The 20,001-nt window shown below is 49.0% G+C and overlaps 1 protein-coding gene across 1 annotated transcript in view; it reads left to right on the forward strand.

Annotated features, from left to right (window-relative positions):
- Positions 1-20,001, forward strand: part of LONP1 (lon peptidase 1, mitochondrial) — a 1,004,634-nt gene that overhangs the window by 623,170 nt on the left and 361,463 nt on the right. The window lies entirely within an intron of this gene.

Genomic DNA, 20,001 nt, shown 5'->3' on the forward strand with positions numbered 1-20,001 from the left:
AATATGTTCTAGATGATTGTTTATTTGTATAGCGCCTATACACAATGTGTTTCAAAGCGCTTCAAGGCAGGGAAGGGAACATGGGAGAATAAATTGATATTCTCACACAAGTCCTTGATACATTCAGAATGTGAAAAATAACTATCATAATCAGCCTAGCGACATTTCAGATAGTGCACGTAACATAGAAGGTAGATGGGGGGGGTGGGGGTGGGAGGGAGAAGGAGACAGACAAGCGGCTACATTACTATGCCTAATGACAATTGTAGTGCCGGAAATTAACAAGAGGAGGGGAAGGGTGGACGAGGTGTTGGAGTAAGGGAGAAGAAGAAGAAGAAGAAGAACAGAACTAGCAATTATCATGACAAGTCAGATAAAGCTGGAGGTGGGTGGGAGGGGAGCAGCAACGGGGAAAAGGGTGGGGGGCAGACAAGCTGCTATCACACAAGTCAAAAATGGAGTGATAGAGTGAGCGCTATTAAAAAAGGGAGGATAGGGCAAGGGAAAGAGACAGACTGGCGGCTACATTACTATGCTTAGGGGGGTGGTAAGAAGGGAACGAGGGAGAAGGAGAAAAACAAAATAACAAGACAGGGGCAAGGGAGGAGGGTAGGGGGCACAAACAAACAGCAAGGGGGGCGTGGGGATAGAGGGGAACACACATGGCCATAACGGGGGGCATGGGGAGGGAGGGGAACACAAATGAGCAGCAAGGGGGGCATGGGGAGGGAGGGGAACACAAACGAGCAGCAAGGGGGCATGGGGAGGGAGGAAATGCAAGGCCACACTTCATGCTGGTTGGCTGCTGTCATGACTGTAAAGGTGAATGGACATGTTCGGGTGGGCTTCTGATTTCAAAGATGCAATCCAATGATGCAAGTAAGACATTTAGATGTGAGCTAGACCAACACTTATGAGCAATTCACATTTCTTAGCAGACTAGCCATATAACGTGCCGTTCACCAGAGCTCCCATCCGTCAAAGCTACAGTGTGGGGTACTGTAGAATTCTCTGCTGGCTTACCAGGCGTGTCTGAGTGTGTAAAGTTTCAGGCAACACATCAATGCCACCTTCATATACTCACTCCCACCTTTTGAGTGTGTGAACTTTTCAGTCATACAATAACAAGAGCCTGGCACAGGAATTCAATTTCTGTAGCTTTTTGCTGACTGAAGTTGTCCCCACAGATTTTTAGCTGGTATTTTGATGGCTGAAAATTATTCTTTATCACTAAAGGTTGCAACTCACACTTGGTATGCTGCCCGTATTAGCACATAAGGCTTCCTGGTCGGGCGCAATACAAACATTCCCCAATGTTTCGAGCATGAGCTGGTGGCACTTTATTTTTTACTACACCACTAGGTATCCTTTGTATCATATAAGTAGTTACTTGATCCTTGAGCAAGAGAAGTATGACTATAAAAACATTTTTAAGTCCTATGACCTGACTATTTTCATTGTGTACCTGCTATTTTGGCTGTTCTGCCTACATGAACTCCGAGGAGAGTTCACAGTGGCTTCCCTGAGAAAATGTAACCTGGTTAAGGATGGATGAGTCTGTCTGTCAGACATCTCGATCCGCATCCCTCTCTGTGTGGGTATATAATTCAATCATACTGTATACCTGTTTGTGCTTTTTAGGGTCAATGTTGATTTTTAAAATGTAGCTTCTGTTTTTGAAGAAGTTATTTGCTTCATAAGCTTTAGGGCACCTTTTAAACTCACTAAAGGTAGCAGAAACATTTTACTCGCCTGTAAAATTGAATTATACTGACTTAAATTGTGTGTAGTATGATAAATCCTATGGAGTCTTCACTGATCCACAGCCTAAATTATCCTCCCTTCTGGCCAGGGAAAGGCAGCCGCTACCTGATCCTGACCCTGGGGGTGGTATTGCAAAGGAGGATCACATGGGAGCAGATGGCTCTCGGGGAGATGTGGTGACTCCATCAGGAGAGACGCAGTGTTCTTCCCTTATATGTTCAGACCCAATGATTCCAGAGTTCCTGATGGCATATTGTCATTCTAGAAATTCCTCCAGTTGTAAAACCCTAAAACCCCTTCTTGTCAGTCCACCTAGACAGGATACCATTCCCACCTCATATGTACATAAAACACACTTAACATCGCCTGTTGTTGATGGTTTTGATTTAAACAAACCTTCAAAACCATACAACCTGAAGTCTAACACTCCTATGGACTATGGAAGATGAAGGAGTTAATGAGGAAAGAAGGAAACATCAAACAAAACGTGCAGATTAGTTATGATAGAAATCAGCTACACTGGACCTTTAAACCTGATGAATATCTTCATTCAAAAGAGGAGAATGAAGCTGCAAAGTGAGCTAAGCGGGAAATGGCATAGACAGCAGAAGCAGACGCTAGGAGTTGAACCGCTCTGGGAGAAACATCAAACAAAACGTGCAGATTAGTTATGATAGAAATCAGCTACACTGGACCTTTAAACCTGATGAATATCTTCATTCAAAAGAGGAGAATGAAGCTGCAAAGTGAGCTAAGCGGGAAATGGCATAGACAGCAGAAGCAGACGCTAGGAATTGAACCGCTCTGGGAGAAACAAAGGCTTAAGAGAGCCCGATTGGAAGCACACTCACCCAGAGAGACGTGAGGCCGGGAGGGGTGCTGCAGATGCTTTGGAGAGACCGCTGGTAGGTCAACAGTAGTGGCGGGGTTGCTGGAGGCGTGGTCTTGCGAAGCATCTTCGGTTTCACCGGTTCATGGTTACGGGGTCGACGCTCACATCCTTAGAGAAGCCAGGGAAGCCTTTCCTGACATGCAACTTCACTGTAGCGGCATGCCAGGGTGCAGAAATGTCATCAAACACTGGTGAGTCTGCCAATAAGTGTTGGGGACAACAGGGCGTACAGACAGGCACTTGGACAATTAAACAATTCTTTTGAATGCCAACCAAATAAATTGAGAAGACAGAACTTGCGCAAATCCTCATGTGAGAGAGGTCAGTATGGGGGAAGTTGCAGTAAATGTTATTCTCAGCAGATAAATATTAATGAAGAAGTTGAAAGGCAAAATGTGTATAAATCTACGTCCCCTCCCCTTTTCTTGTGGGCTTTACCCAACATGGGGACGGTTCTGGTACCTTTGGTGGTGAAAAATGTGCTATCCCTTTAAATTCCACATAGCACTCAGGGGCATGGCAATGCCCTCGAGGCCCCGCCCTCCGGCACCTCAGCGAAGTCCCTTTTTACGCAGGGGCAGTGTTGGTCCTGGAAGCTAGGCGTAATAACCTTTTCAGCGTTCGGCATGGTCCTCATTCTTTTTCTTTTTTTCTTCTATTTCTTCACCTCCCTTTGGTGCCTCGCCTCGCCCGGTGCATGTTGGCTGTAGAAGGATTTACGAGATGCGCATCCTGCCATCAGTCGTCTGCCTTGAGTGCCTGGGGTCCGACCACAGCTGGGACGCGTCCATGGCTTGCAGCTCTCTGGGTCACCAATTCTTGATGGTTCGACTTTCCCGTTGGCAAGAGATCTTCTATTCTTCACCATCCCATCTTCTAAAGGACTTCGTCGGCAGGACCTCCTGTCAGGAGAAAGTAGGTCCTTTGTTCACCAAGGCCCCCCAGCACAGGGACTCCTTCCCGGGACCTCTGGCTGGGAGGGGCAGTATGGACTCTGGTACTGCCGACAAACCTGAGGCCGTTAAGGCTTCCAGCTCCCAAGCTGAGGGGCCCAGGGGCTCTTCCGGCTGATCCACAGAGGGGATCTCCAGTTCTTCGTCATCTTCTGCACTGGGGGTACAAGGGGCTTTTGAGCTCTATGCCCAGGCACAGTCCCATGAGACTACCCACTCTCCAGCTGAGGGCTTACAGCCTACCGGAGCCATCTCAGAGGTTGTGTCTCACTGGGACGATTCGATTACCAGCCTGCTGGCTGAGGGCCCTAGGCCTACCGGGCCATCTCAGAGGTTTGCGCTTCTGCCTCAGGGTCAGGTCACAAACATGACGGACCCTGCATAGGGCCTTCGTGCCCTCCCGTCCAGGGTGTGGCGCAAGGCTCCAAAATGCCAGACAAGCATGTGGCGGAGCATGCACGGCTGGTGGCCATCTTAGATTCTGACTCTAGGCCTCAGGTGGCCCCTCGCCTTCATAATGGGCCACTTAGGGTGGTTCCAGGACTCTTTCTGTGGGGAGTGGTGTCTGGCCCCATGGCTAAGGCGGGTGGTCCCAGCAAGGTTACATTTATGCCTCCCAGCCGTTTCGATACCCATCCTATGTTCCTAGGCGCTTCGATCAGACAGAAGGCCCAACGTGGCGCAGGGCCGTGCTCCCTCTCGTGACCCAGCGGCCTGTGAAGATCGCTTTTTTGAACGCTTCCACCCACTCAGGCGCTCTGCTCAGATATCAGGCCTCCTCAAGGACCTCATCAAGGAAGTAGTCCCGCAGGCTGTACCTTCAAGGCCGCCTCCCCTAGGCCCTCCTCCGGGGTTTCTGGTACCGCTGCCTGTCTCTGGTCCGGGTTCCCATTAGTGCCTCCGAACCTTCCACCTCTAGTGCCACTAGTTCCAACAACACCACCTCTTCAGTCGCCTGTCGATGCTCAGCCGTCTTTAGGAGCTGACTGGGAGGGACCCCTCTGACTCCTCACCCCGTCTGACAAAAGGGGGGACGACATGCAGGATTAGGAGCCTTCTGCTTTGGTGAAAGCTTTGCATGATCGTCTCTGGCATGCCACAGACCGCTTGGGCATCCTCCTTAAGAAACATGTCCTTTCTCTGGCTAAGAAGTTCTGGGAGAAGCCTCGGGCCAATGCCCAAATAAACAAACTGGACAGCATATTCAGGCTAATGGATGGGGAACCAGTCCACCTGGACTCACATCAGCCACACTCTTCAGTCATGGCGGTGGTATATTTGTATTCAAAGCCCTCCTCTTCCTCTTCTGTGCCGGGGCCTCCTCCAGCTGTTTGTCCATTCGGCAGGAGATGTTACCTCAACACCGGCTGCACCTGCGATGGGCTAATGCTGACACCCTCCTGGCCGCAGCGAACCAGAAGCTGTGGCGAGAGATCGGGGCGTGCCTGCCGGACCTTCCCCCAGAGAGTCAGACCTCCTTCAAAGCGGGGCTTGTGAAGGCCCACAAGATTGCGCAGGATCTAATGGAGTCCTCGGTCTCCCATATCGACAGACAGTAGCGGCCTCTTCCTGGGTGTTGCGATGAGGCGGACAGCATGGATGCATGCCACAAATTCTCTACGGATGTACAGGAGAGGATTCTAGAACTTTCGTTCGAAGGGGCATACCTCTTTCATTCGTCCACTGATGACAAGCTAACAAAGATGAAAACTTCAACGCAGACTGCGAAGTCCTTGGCCATCTTGAGAAGACCTGGGGAAGAGTCCTTTCCCCAGACCCAGGGCAGGTCTGAGTTCAAACCCAGCTCCTTCAGCTTCTTCAAGGGGTTCAGGGACCGATGTACGCTCTGCCCAGACAGGTCCCCCTGCGACCACAGGAGAAAGCAGCAAAGGATCTTGCAGGCCTTTTTTCGCCCCACCTCCTCCGCTCCCGACTTGAACGCCAAAAAGCAAAGACATCCTGGTCAGTGAACACAGCTCACATGTGGGTAGTCGACTGCCTCTCTTTGCGTACAGCTCGATGCGTTTTTCAACAATCCTTGGATTCTTTCAGTAGTCTCCACAGGCTTCTGTCTTCCTCTTCCTTTTCCTCTACCCTTTGACCCTCCTCTGCTGCAGATAGGGTCGCCTGCACTGTTGCGGGAGATCCTTCTTCGGTTGAGCCAGTGCCTCTGTCAGACAGGGGCTCCGGGTTCTACTCCAGGATTTTCACAAAACCCAAGAACAATCAGGCTGGCCTGAGGGTAGGACTGGACCTGTCGTTCATCAACCTGTCTTTACCTCTCGAACGCTTCAAGATGATCACGCCAGCACACATACCTGAGTTGCTGTGCAAGGGGGACTGGATGTGTACCTACACGTCCCCATCCATCAACCACACCGGAGGTTCCTGCGGTGCATGATAATGTCAGACCACTTCCAGTACAGGGTGTTGCCATTTGGCCTCAATTTGGCATCTCATGTGTTCATGTAGCTCATGAACATGGTGGCTGGCCTCCTTCGCTTGGAGGGCCATCACCTATATACCCTTGTCAGGATGACTGGCTGGTGAGGGCCAGCTCCCCCGAGGGAGCAGTTCCCTCCTGCTAGCGGATGTTCTTCACCAGCTGGGGTTTTCGCTCAATCAGCAGAAATCGCAGTTGACACCCTCCTGGGACCTGGTGTTCCTGTGTTCGATGGGACACAGCTGTTCAGAGGGTGTTCCCGTGATCTAATGGCTTCAGTCCCTTCGGAAGGCGATTCACCACTTTCTGACCAACTCGATCACCTCCGCATGGTGGTTCCAGCACCTTTGGGCCTCATGGCGTCCTGCATGCTCACAGTGCGGCATGCCAGCCTCAAAATGAGATGCCTCCAGCTCCACCTGGCGGCCAACTGGGAACACAGTCTGGGCACAGTGGGACAGTCTTCCTATTCCTCCGTCCTTCCTTCCGGATCTTCTTGTGGCTTATGGACTGCAATGTGGCAGTGGGAGCCCCATTTACTCAGCCCGAGCCTACTCTGGCAGTGACGACAGATTCTTCCCTCACAGGCTCAGGGCTACCTTGGAGGGCTATTCGATTCACGGCGCATGGTCCAAGGCAGAGGCCCTCCTGCATATCAATCTGCTGGAGCTCATGGCTGTTGCCCTAGCGCTCAGGGCTTTTCTATCAGTAATCGGGGCAATCCAGTTGTGGTCAGGACCGACAATTCGACAACAATGTTCTACTTGAACAGAGAGGGCGGGACCCGCTCTCCCCTTGTACGCATGGAAGCGGTGTCTCTCTGGGAGTGGGCTCTGTCGGAGGGGATATGGATCTCTGCTGTCCATCTCCCGGGGGGGAAAACCGGAGCGGGCAAGCTCAGCCACCTGGGGTTCCTACGAATGGGAGTTACACATCTGTGTGTTGCCCTCTTCCAGATATAGGGGTTTCCGGATCGGGACTTATTTGCATCTCCTCTGAATTCCAAGTGCCCACACTTCACTTCATGGTCGGGTCGTGGTCATGGATTTCTGGGGGATGCGTTCCAGCTCTGCTGGCACGGCCGCAGGTGCTATGTTTCCTCCTCCTCCATTGCTCCAACGGACCCTCTGCACATTTCGTGCCTCGGTGGTCTGCACCCTCATCCTGTAAAACTCCCCCTTCCCCACTGTCCGTCGAGGGCATGGTTCTGGGTTCTTCTGCAGCTGCAAGTCCAGGGGCCTATCCATCTTTGGATCCCCAGCAGCAGCAGGGCGGGCGGTGGGTCGCCTGGACCTGGCCTTCTCGGCCCGGCTCCTTATGAGCCAAGACTTCACTACTCCCAGTTTTTAGACAGCAACTGGGAGATCATACATCTACACGTTGTACATGAGTAAGTGAACCAGGTTCTGCCACTGGGCTCACAACAAGGAGTTGGAGCCCCTCACTTGCTCCCTGAACGACGTGCTCTGTTTTTCGGCACACCTGACAATGTCAGGTGTCCAGGTCGATCTGTCAAACCTACTTGGCAGCCATTGGGGCCTACAAGAACTCGCCAGATCACATTTTTTCAGAGGCCAACCCGGTGGTTAAGGCCCACCTCCAGGGCTCGTCCAGGCTGTTTCCTCCAGTGCATAGGCCCCCACCCCGTCTGGGACCTCATCATGGTGCTTGCAGCCTTACAGTGTAAATCGTTTGAGCTGATGGCATTGGTGGGTATCAGACAGGTGGCGTTCAAGGTGGTCCTGGGTGGCACTCACTTCTCAGTGAGCTGCAGGCGCTGTCGTGCAAGCCCTTCACCACCTTCTACAACGACAAGGTCATTTTGCGCACTGATCCAAACTTCTTGCCCAAGGTGGTCTCCCCGTTCCACTTGAACTAGGAAATCTGTCTAACCCGCTGTTGGAGGCTGAATGGGCGTTGCATTCCCTGGACTTGAGAAGAGTGCTGAAGTTCTACCTCTCCCGGATGAGATTTTTCTGGAAATCTGAGGCGTTGTGACCTTACTGATATTTTGGATAAGGGACCACAAAAAAATCCTGTATTACCCTTTCACATTGCCCTACCGAAGAGGGTTAAAGCAAACTGGGAGGCCCTGGATACAAGTCCGGCTGTCAACAAGAACCTTACCAAGAAATATAGGCCCTTGAGTAGTGATCCAGACTACTTATCTAGACACCCAACACCGAAAAGCCTAATGGTTCAAGCAGCTACTTTCACGTCCAAGCAAGCAGCATACCCTACCATACTGCCAGATAGGGATGATAAGCATTTCAACGCAATGGCGAAAAAGATGTAGGGGGTTAAATTAGCCAATGCCACTTATGGACTTGCAAAGTTCGCATTCACCTTGTGGGACTGCATCTCCATGGCGGCCGAGCACATTCACGAAGGGGAAGAGAGACTGCTTCCTGAACATCGTGAGAGATGGAAAGGAAGCGGTGTGCAAGTCTCTCCAGTCAGGTTTAACTCTGCAGACAGCATCAGCAGAGCCCTGGTGGCGAGCACAATGATAGCAGTTTTGCGTGGTTGAGGAAGTCTGGATTTGCACCATATGTGCAGTCCATACTGCTCTACATGCCCTTTGACGGCACTCGGCTGTTTGGCAGAAAAGCTGACGAGAGCCTGGAGAAGCTGCAGACATCGAAGGCGGCAGCCAAATCACTTAGTGCCGCTATCAGACAGAACCGTCACACCCCAGTGGACCCGCTTGGAGGGGTGTAGGTTTTTTTGATTTTTTGTTTTTTGTTACTTCTCCTCTTTTGGTGGAGCAAGAGGACTGGCGGGTCAAAGAGGCCAAGAAAATTCCCCCGTGGTGGACAAGGAAGAGGTGCCAAGTTTGCCCAAGCAACGGCTGCTTCAACCACCTTAAATCCTCTCTGAAGCCTTAATCCACAAACCCCAGTGGGAGGCAGACTCTCTCAGCATCTGCAAGAATGGCGGTGCATTACTTTAGATGCGTGTGCTTTGGTGACAGTAGTCCAGTTTTACATACGCCCCTTTTTAAGAAGGCCTCTGGATCACCCACCAGGGAGCCACTCGTTCCTTTCCTTTTGCAGGAAATTTTGAACCTGCTAGAGAAAGGTGCTATAGAACCAGTACCTGTAATGGGGAGGAACAAAGGGTGGTACTCTCCCCATTTCCTAATCCCCAAGAAGGACGGAGGATGGAGACTCATCTTGCACTTGAGATGCTTGAACAAAGTCCTCAGGAAGGACAAGTTCAAGATTGTCAACCTTTTTCAAGGGTTCATGTTGGCGATTCTCATGATCAGTTTAGAGTTCTGCCATTCGAGTTGACTTGTGCCCGAAGGGTTTTAACAAAGTTTATTGTGGTGGTGGTGGAAGCGAGTCTCAGGAGAGGGGGGGATTCTCGTCTACCACTACCTGGACAGTTGGATGATAATGGCCTGTTCCCCTGAACAGGTCCTGGAACATCTCAGCATAACCTGCCACTCTCTCCAGTGGCGTAACACAAAATGCGGGGGCCCCCCTGCAAGCCATGCTGAGGGGCCCCCCCCCCATCCCGACTCGGCAACAAATCACGGGTCGTGCCACACTCTGGGCGGCCTAGATTATCATGCTTGCACAATATGCACGAATGTGCTGCTGAAGGGTTATGTTGCACACTGTACTAGGAGAAAGATATAAATATGCGTTTTAATGCATGTACAGCACACTTTCTGAGAAAAATTGGCTAAAATGCCAGAGTGTTTGCAATTGTTTTGTAGGGTAACACCAATCCAATACATGCAAGTCACCAACAGTGCACAAGAACATTAATGCTTTGCTATTACAAATGCCATGCCACATTGAAAGCATGTCCCATTTGGTGCACAATGTAGACCAGTGTAAACACATTACATAACATTACAGTAAATCATGCCCGGCCACATTTAGACATACCTGGACTGGTTGCACCAAAATGCCAGTTGAAGCAATAACACTCATCAAGAAGAGAGCGTGTTGTTGCTCCAGGAGACAGAGGATTGGTGATGTGCCAGGTTGGATTCAATCCAGGCAAGGGCATGATGCGAATCACAAGATGAAAGGGAGTATTAAGGAGATCAGAGTGATCGACCATGTGAAGGGCAGCTAACAGTTCAAGGAGAATTAGGCTAGAGTAGAGGTTGGAGTGGTTCGCAGAGGCAGTGAAATTGAGAGAAGTTTCTGTGGAGTAACAGGAGCGGAAACCTGCCCATAGGGGGTCTAAAATGTTGTGGCTAGCTAAGAAATGTGTAAGACGGTTTAACACAACCCTTTTGAGAGTAGTGCAGAAGGAGAGACACAGTGAATGTTAGCCGGTAGATTCGGGTCAGCCCCTTGCTTTTTTAGGAAAGGGATGACCATGGCTGTTTTTAAAAGGAAAAAGCAAACAAGAGTCGAAGGACCGGTTTCAAAAGTTCAGCAAGGTGAGGGGCCACTAAAGGGACACAAAGTTTGACTAGATGAGGAGCAATATGGTCTGATGGGACACAAGAAGGGTTGGCCTTCATCAGTAGATATAGGACTTCTTCAGTATTAATGTTACTAAAGTGGGAAATGAAGGCAGAAGATGATGGTAGACTAGGAGAAGTGTAGAATGTAGGAGGAGGAAGTGTGAGGAAGGTCAGGAGGCAGTCTCTAATTTGAAGATTTGTGCAGCAATGTTTTCAGCTAGGTCATTAGCTGTGAAAGTGCAGATGATAGTCCTAGGTTTAGAATGAATGAGTAGTGAGTTTAGGGTGCCCTGTAGCCAGCAAGTATGGTTGGAGTGAGTCAATGAGAGTGAGGGAAAATTCCCTTTTTGCTCTTTCAAGAGAAGACTTGAGAGTTCAGGGTAGAGCAATAGAGTTGCAGGCCCTCATGCAAGTGGGTACGCCCCCATTTGTGCAGCAGCAGATGTATGTCTGTGCGGAGAAAGTATTTGAATGGGGTGACCCATGGTTGAAGATGCTGAGACTTGGTGTGAAAGTTAGCAGTGGGATTTGAGAGGTGACTGAGTCGTATAGTAGGGATTGGAAGCTGGAAAAGGCAGTATTGGCGGAAGAGGCATCGGGTGTGAAGGGGGAGAATGAGAACTGTAGGTCGGAGAGAAAGGGAGGAATGCCAGAAGGTTTACATTTTCTTTTAGTAATAGGTATGATATAACATGGCATTTATAACACGCCTGTACACAAGTGTTTCTAGGTGCGATAAGACAAGATGGGGGAAACAGAAGGAGTACAAAACAACGATCTTACTAGGCCTTGTCATTCAGATTGCACAAGTGGAAGGGGAGAGGTGCCGAGTGGGGTGGGAGGGAGTGCAGGTAACTCAAAAAGGGCAGCCAGCGATTGGCTCATAAGTGCAGAGAGAAGGAACTGTATTTTGAATTTTTAATTATTTATAACGCGCACACAACTAACTTAATTGAATCCTGGTGCAGATTGAACAGTGGACTAAATGAGAAAAATTCAGTCATACAAGTAATAGTACAGTTGAAATTCACAGGAGAGAAAGAACAAAACACCTCCTATTTGAAAACATGAGTCTTTAGACCTGCTCTAAAGGTCAAAAGGGAATTTGAACTTATTAAATTCAATGGGAGACTGTTCCAACTGTTGAGTTGCAGATACAGACCATAAGTGCTGTGTGAGCCTGGGCCCGAGTTCAGAGGATAGCCAGGTGACCAGTGCGTGGAGCAGTCAGGACATCGGCAGGGGAGAGGAAGAGGGAAAGCGTAAGTGAAAAAGAAGGTCTTGAGTTGCTTCCGAAACCAGAGGTGGTTCTGCTCAAGTTTGAGACGGCAGGGCGGCTGTTTCAGTAGGAGGCCCTAGCCGAAGATGGAGATCTGCCCCCAACTCTCTGCTTGGAAAAGCGTCTGACCCTTAGAGAGTTATAAGTGGATGAGTGGAGAGCTCGAGAAGAGAGATGTCTAGGAAGAGAGCGTTGGAGGTAGTGCGGTCCTAGGCCTCAGAAAGCCTTGTGGACGATGCAAAGGGTCTTGAACTCAATCCTTGCCGAACCAGGGAGCCAGTGAAGAGATTTCAGAGCTAGAGAGATACAACTCCTGGGCTTGAGGCCAAGGCCAAGTCTCGCAGTCCTGTTCTGGATAAGTTGTAGAGGTCGGAGAGTAGAGACAGGCAGATTTAGAAAGAGGCTGTTGCAGTAGCCCAGCCAGGAGAGGACCAGATCTCTGGAGAACAGTGAGCTTCTGGGGTAACGTGACGAAATGAAGAATACCTCATAGGAGGTGCAGCTGATAGTTTCACTTCCAAGAGATGTCAGAGATGTGAGGAGAGAAGGAGACTGTGGAGTCGAAGATGACACCAAGGTTCTGAGCCTCACAGGTAGGAGCAGGAAGATGGCCCAGGGTGGGCGGCCAGAGAGAGAGTGGAAAGGAGGGAGCTGGTGTTGTGATGAGGAGGATCTCAGTCTTACTGGCATTAAGGCAGAGATCATTTGCGGCACACCATTCCTGAATTGCAGCCAGGCAGTCTGGTATGAGACAAGGGGAAGAGGCGGCTGAGGGGAGCCTGAAAGAGAGCTGGGTGTCCTCTGCATATCACTGAAAATTGGAGCAGAAAGTAGCGATGCGGTGGGCAAGAGTTGCCGGGTAGTGGTTGAAAAGCCAGTGAGAAAGGTTAGACCCCTGGGGAACAACACAAGTAGAGAGAGAGATGGAAGAGAGGAAAGACCCCCAGTTGGACCTGAGAGGGTCGGTCAGTGAGAAAGGAGGTCAGCCTGGTCAGGGTGTCATGAAATGCCTGTGGAGCCTGTGGGAAAGGTGGAGGAAATGGAAGAAGGACTGATGTACTCATTCACCCAGAATTGACGGTCTAGTCCTCGATGGAAACAGAGGCTATCATTTACCGTCGGGTGTTGCAACTGTTTACTTTTGGTTACCGCTAGTTGTAGCTCCCGCCCTGTGTTACTGCAGTATTCTCTCCCCTGACCTTTCTTCCGCGCTCCCAGCGGATATTATTTTGATGTGATTCTGTTCAAACACGCGCTCCTTGTGGTGTTTGTTTTCTTTCTGTGTTTTCTTTTTCTTGTTTGCCGCCGCGCTACCCTTCAGGCGCTCAGCGTCCACATCTCGTGTCTCACATGGCACAGAGCAGCTTGGCACACTCACGCCTGCTCCCAGCTATCTATACTCAGGCAGGCTGACTGAGTTAGACTTGCGGTCCTGTGCCGCATTCCAGTCTGGGGATTCACTCACAGATTTTCTGGTCTAAGGATTCAAAGGCAGACCCAGGTGCATTCTGGGTAACGTAGTTCCCTCAAGTGGATATTGTTCTTTTTTCCAAAGAACACACTATGAAAATTACTCAAACTTCTATCATATGCCAAGAAGGATTGTGAATATGCACGCAAGCCCAAGTGTATTCCAAGAAGTATTGTGAATTCCTACAAATGAACTACTCCAAGCCTCATCAACTACCCAGGGTTTTGCTGCTGCGGTTTTTCCTGGTTTGGGGGCGGGCTCCCCGGAGTCCCCGCTGCTGGGCATATCGCCTAACTGGCAAAGTGGCCTCCGGAGGAGCCCTGCCCTTTCTCTTCAAACAAAAGGGCAAAACCGTAAAGAAGAAGAGGAACTTGAGTACCTGGAGAGAGAAGCCAGTTGAGACGTCATCAGAAGCCAGCGCAGAAACATCAGGTGAGGAGTGTGAGAGTGATACGGGTATTGTGGTAGACACAAGTCAGTCTAACCCTGAGACAGGGCCTGATCAGTGACACCCTGGTTATCACAGAGGCGATTAAGCCGGATGGCATGATTGACCGTATCAAAGCAGAAGAAAGATCGAGGAGAATGAGGCCAGAAGGAAGGTTAGAGTCGAGGTTAGAGAGCAGATCTTTACAGGTGTTCAGCAGAGCAGTTTCCGTGCTTCTGGCAGCTCTGGAGCCAGACTGGTGGTCGTGGAACCAACCAACAGATTCAGTGTGCAGATTAAGATGGGAGATGGCAAGCTTTTCCAAGAGTTTGCCCAGGAAGGGAGTGTTGGAGATTGGGCTATAGTTAGCCAGAGAGGGAGGATCGGCAGAAAGCTTCTTTAGAAGGGGATGCACAAGGGAGTGCTTAAGGGGGGAGGGGAAGATTCCAGTGGCAAAGGAGTGATTGCAGAAGTCGGCCAAGACTGGAGCTAGGGTGTCAATGTGGTCCTTGACAGGTCTGGATGAGCAGGGGAGAACCTGCTTTGAAGTGGCTTTCTTAGATCAGACTGGTCTAGAAACATCGTCTAGGGTGAACAAGGGAACAGAGGAGAAAGGAGCAGGAGAGATGGCCGCAGGCGTGCCAGGAGAGGAGGAGGAGGAGGAGGAGGAGGATGATGAGGACGAGGACTTTGATTTGGGCGACAGGGGCAAGGACATTAAGGGTGATCGAGAAAGAGATGAAGGTTAGATAGGGATGTGCTAGGGTGTGAGTCAGCCAGAGGAGCAGGAGCCTGTAGATAGTGGCCACGGTGAGAGAGAGGCCAGGAGAGATAAAGAGCCTGCAGGCCAGGCATTCAAAGCAGGAGTAGTCCTGCATAGGAATGATAGAAGCAGCGATCCACTACAGGAAGATCTAGGCTACACCCCCATCGGGATGGTTGGTTCTGGGTTCCAAGAGGATCTTGTAGACATCAGGAAGGAGAGTGACAAAGCTTGTGACATAACTGGCTGTGAACCAATTCTCAGTCAGACTGAGTACATCCAGTGGGACTAGTAGGTCGATAGATGGAGATGATGTGAACCAAGTGAGGCGGAGCAATAGTCGCAATGGTGAATTCAAAAGAGTTAGGAGAGGCTGTGGCATTGGAGATTTGTGAGGTGTTGAGCCGGGAAGAGAGTGGGTGTCCAACGCATCCACCTCTGCAAGTCAACCAAGGAGTGTGAATGAAGGATAGTTTTGAGGTGTTTAGTTTAGTTTATTATTTATAGGGCGTGCCATACCCTGGGGCATCAGGGCGCACAGGACAAGAATATGCTCAGCTTAGTTACAAGTACATAATAAGTAGTAACAGTACAAGGGTATCATACAATGTACAGTATATAGTAGGCATATATATACAGGGCCGGAACTAGGTCCAGAGCCAGCACAGTTTTACAGGTGTGGATATACTATCGGGAGTATACAATAATATATACAGTAGTAATATACATACAATATATAGTATACAATAATATATACAGTAGTAATATACAGGTATCAGGAACATTCCAGTGCAAAAGGAAGTTGATTTAGATAGTCTGGTATAGGGGTGCCAGTGGAGCTTCAGTTAGTTTACCAATGGAAACAGTCAGGACAGGGAAGTTAGTTAGGCGTCATTTACTCTCAGCAAATTGATCAAGTTCTGCCTGAATTTCGCAAAGGGCTGGGGTTCTCTGATGCCAAGGGGTAGTGAGTTCCACAGCTGCGCTGCCTTGACTGGGAAGCTCTGTCCTCCTATAGTCGCAAGTTTAAATCGCAGGACTTGTAGGCAGTTAGCATTTGCTGTTCTTGTGGGTCTGGTCGAGGTTCTAGGGTGTAGCCTATCCTTGAGGTATGGTGGTGCTTTGTTGTTGAGGCACTTGTGGGTGAGGGAGGCAATTTTGAGTTGAATTTTATCCTGTGTGGATAGCCATTTATGTTCTCTTCTTACCAAGGATATATGCTCCTTTCTGCTAATCTTGAGAGCTGCTCTCAGGGCATTGTTCTGGAGGACCTGGATTTTATGAATAGTCTCTTTATTAGTCCCAATGTATAGTCCATTGCAATAATCCAGTTTGGAAAGTATGAGGGCTCTGGCAAGCGTGATGCAGCTGTCTGTAGAAAGGAATTGTTTGCTCGCTCTGATGAGTTTGCATGTGTATGCAGTAGCTGAGGCTAGGGAGTTAACTTGTTTAGCAAAGTTCAAGGTGGCATCTAGGTAAAAGCCTGTGGTCTTCACTTCCTTCGCTACTTTTATGTTGTTCCCATCGATGATGAAATTGGCATAATCCGGGCTGAGTTTGGTTATGTATGTCGGGGTGCCTAGGATAATGAGTTCAGTTTTGTCATCGTTCAGGCAAAGGCCGTGTGTGGCCATCCATGCCTGAACGATGCTGTAGATTTTATTCACTAAAGCCAGATCCCTGACGTAGTCACCTGAAAGCGGGAGGAGGATCTGGGTATCGTCTGCGTAATTAGTGTAGGCAATACCCAGATGATCCATTTCGTCAGAGTGGCTTCGTGAATACATTGTAGAGGGTGGGTGACACACAGGATCCCTGAGGTAACCCACATGTTATGGGGATCGGGTCTGCTGAGGCTGAGGGAGAGAAGACTCTCATAGTTCTGTTACTCAGGAAAGACTTGATCCATATTATGGCCTCTTTGGAGAAGTGGGCTGCAGAGTCTAGGTGGCTACATAATACTGTATGGTCGACTAAATCAAAGGCCGCTGAGAGGTCTAGCAGTAGGAGAAGGGCTGCTTGGCCGTTGTCTCTAGATTGATCTATTTGGGCCTTGAGATCGATTAGGGCTGTCTCAGTCCCATGCTGTGGGCGGAATCCGGATTGTCGTGTTCCAAGTAAAAGGTTGGATTCAAGGAAGTTTTGTATTTGCATGTATGCCACTTTGTCTAAGATTTTTAGAAGAAAGGTCACGGTCGTGATAGGCCTGAAGTTGGTAGGAGTGGCCGGGTCAAGGGTTTGCTTCTTTAGGAGTGGCAGTACCCAGGACTCTTTTAGGTTATTCGGTACAGTGCCTGTGGTAAAGGATGAGTTGATGAGTTTGGTTATGAATGGCGATAATTCTCTCGCAGCATCCTTGATTAATTGGGCAGGGCATTGATCACCTTTACAGTTGGATGGTTTAAGTCCCAAGATAACTTTTTCTACCTCAATGGTCGATACCTTAGCGAAGCAGAAACGTGATTCTTGTTTAGGTTTTAGAGGTGGAACTATAGTCTGTGGGATATGAGGTGTAAGAGAAGCTTTTTTGAGGGCAATTTTAGTTTGTAGATTGGCTACTTTGTTGGTGAGGGCTGACTGTATGCTGGAGCACCAATTTTTATCCTTGGTGCAGTTTTCTTGGGGGGCAATAGGAGTTTCCAGTTCTTTAAGGATGCTGAACAATTCTCTGACACTAGATTTAGATTGTGATATTCTGGTGTTGCACGTTTCCTGTTTGGCTAGTAAGTTGTCTTTCTTATATTGGGAAGATGCCTTGGCTAGGTTGAGTTTGTTTTCGGCTGAGGGAGAGAGTCTCCAGGTGGTTTCAAGATTTCTTTTGATTAGCCTGAGCTTTTTTAGGTGAGGAGTGAACCATGAGTTGAGATGTTTCTTCGGTTTACTATTACGTAGCTTGAGCGGAGCTATGTGGTCAAGGGCTGTGTTGATAGTTTCATTAAATTGTTCAACTAGCACATTTGGATCCGTGTTCGCTGGGAGCGAGTTCAGATGTGGTAGTATGATGGGCAGCAGTTTTTCCGCCGTCATAAGTTTTTTGTTCCTCGTGGGCATGGGAGGGGCAAGTGGGGACTGAGCCGTGGCCGAGTTCGTAGCTACTGTGAATAGTAATAGATGGTGGTCAGTCCAGATCTGGGGTACAGTCTCTGTGATGGTTACTCCAGTTATGTTCCGCTATCCAGTCTACGATGCGGCCTTTGTCATGAGTGGGAAGGTTAACTTTCTGGGAGAAACCCAGTTCTTCAAGGATCAGAGCTGTAGCTGTGGAATGAATATCCTTAGCGTCATTATAGCCTAGGTTGAAGTCCCCTAGCACTATTGTTTGGGAGGTGCTTTTTAGGTTGTTGGATATGGTTGTAGATCCTCAGCGAAGGTTCCAGTAGGACCTGGAGGTCTATAGATAAGGATGAGGTTCAGTGTTTGGGAGTTAGCGGTGGCAATTTTGACCGCAAGGCATTCGCAAGATTTCGAAATAGGGGTTGTGGTAATTCTCATGTCAAGACTAAGCTTGGCTATGATAGCTAGGCTCCCACCTCGAGAGGTGTGTCTGTCTGCTCGTAAGATGGTATAATTGTCTGGAACTGCTAATGATAGGGCAGGGCCTGCTGCATCATGAAGCCACGATTCTGAGATAGCCAGGAAGTCGAGGTTGACTGCGAGAATGATGTCTGAAATCTCTGTTGCATGTGCTACTAGCGACCTAGCGTTAATGAGCGCACCTTTGAGATGATGTTTGTGACTTTCAGGTTTGGGGTTCGTGGTACTGAGACTAGCAGTGGTGATAGATTTGGAACAGTTTTGTGTGAGTTTTTTGGGATTGCTATCTTTCCTGGTATATTCTATAATTGGCTTCGACAGTAGGTGTTTTTTTTTGTGGAGATTGAGTTCAATTTTCTTAGCTGGTAGTTCGTGCAATTTAGGTAGGCGTGCGCGAAGTTTAAGGTTTCTGTCTGCGGTACTACAAGGCCTTTGTAAGATAGTATCTTCCTGATATTGGTTCACTATAGGTCCTATGATTTGTTGTGATAACAGCATGGTGTGGTATGGGAGCTGGGTAGGGAGTGGCCTGGTGCTGTGGGACAGTATGCTAACTTTAGTAGCTAGGCTAAGTGATAATGCTACTAATATGATGGAGGAGGTGATGAGGCGAGGTAACTTAGCTATCCTAAGGTTGGCAGCAATAGTTTGTTTCACTAGATTTAGGGAGTACATGCTAACTGGTTAAAAGTGAGCAGCCTGGATGCGACAAACAAGCCAGGTGCGGTTTGGAATTCAGGTACATGTAAGAATGCTTAGTGCCGTCAAGCTAGGAGCGTCTGACTGGCTAGGTACAAAATTGAGATATTTCAGTGTATTTTAAGATGGCTAGGTATAGGCGGGCTAACTGAGGCTAACAGGCATTGACAAGTTTTAAGGTGGCAGGATGTAGATAGACTAGGTGGCATTTCACAATATACAGCAGTCGAGTGCCCCTAGAATCAAATATGCAGAATACAGCGCAGCTAGATTCAAATATCAGGCACTTCAGGGAATGCAGTGCAAAATACAGCACAGCTAGATTCAAATATCAGGCACATCAGGGAATGCAGTGCACAATACAGCGCAGCTAGATTCAAATATCAGGCACATCAGGGAATGCAGTGCAAAATACAGCGCAGCTAGATTCAAATATCAGGCACATCAGGGAATGCAGTGCAAAATACAGCGCAGCTAGATTCAAATATCAGGCACATCAGGGAATGCAGTGCAAAATACAGCGCAGCTAGATTCAAATATCAGGCATATTAGCTAAAGCAAAGAGCAGTATACACCAGGCTGAGGGGTGTGCAAAGTTAGGTTGTTAATGCAAATTGGCAAGGCAGTGTAAAGTTCAGCCAAGTTGAGTGTACCACAGTGAACCGCTAAGGCATGGCGTATCATAAACAAGACAGAACAACCTAGGATAAGGTGCAACCTAAATCAGATATAGTCTATTTAGCGACCATAAGGCTCAACCTGAATCAAAAGTGGTCCATTAGCGACCATAAGGCACAGCATAGATCAAATGTGGTCCATTAGCGACCGTAGGCCAGCATATGGTGCAGCGGGGTAGCATCTAAGTTCAGAGTGATGCATCAACTGAGAAGCAGTTATGCGACACATGGTAGGTACATTAGGATAAAGATGTAATGCAGTGGGGCCACAACTAGGTACAGAGTCGTACCTAGAACTACAATACTGCGGTGACTTGTAGAGGGCCGGCTACCTTAAGGCAGTGGGCGGAGAGGTGACTACTCCAGTAGTGAGAGGCCTTTGCAGAGCTAGTACAGAACCTTATGGGCAAAGTCTTCATAGATTACGATCAGGGTTCCGAGCAGGGGGCAGGTTGGCCGGCTGGTGATAGGCTACTTACTAGGTCAGGGCGGCTAATGAGGGTGCTGCTCGTAGCCTGTGAGGACCCAGATCAATGGAAGTTGGATTTGGCCATATCGGCGACCATCTTGGGGAGGCAGCCCAGTATACAACAAAGGGGGGGTGCGCTGGTTTCTGGCGGGATGCTGCAGTGAAATGGCACTTTCATGCAGATTGCAGCAGAAA

This window comes from Ambystoma mexicanum, chromosome 1p (genome assembly GCF_040938575.1).
Source record: "Ambystoma mexicanum isolate Mex_15411 chromosome 1p, UKY_AmexF1_1, whole genome shotgun sequence".
Lineage (NCBI taxonomy): Eukaryota > Metazoa > Chordata > Amphibia > Caudata > Ambystomatidae > Ambystoma > Ambystoma mexicanum.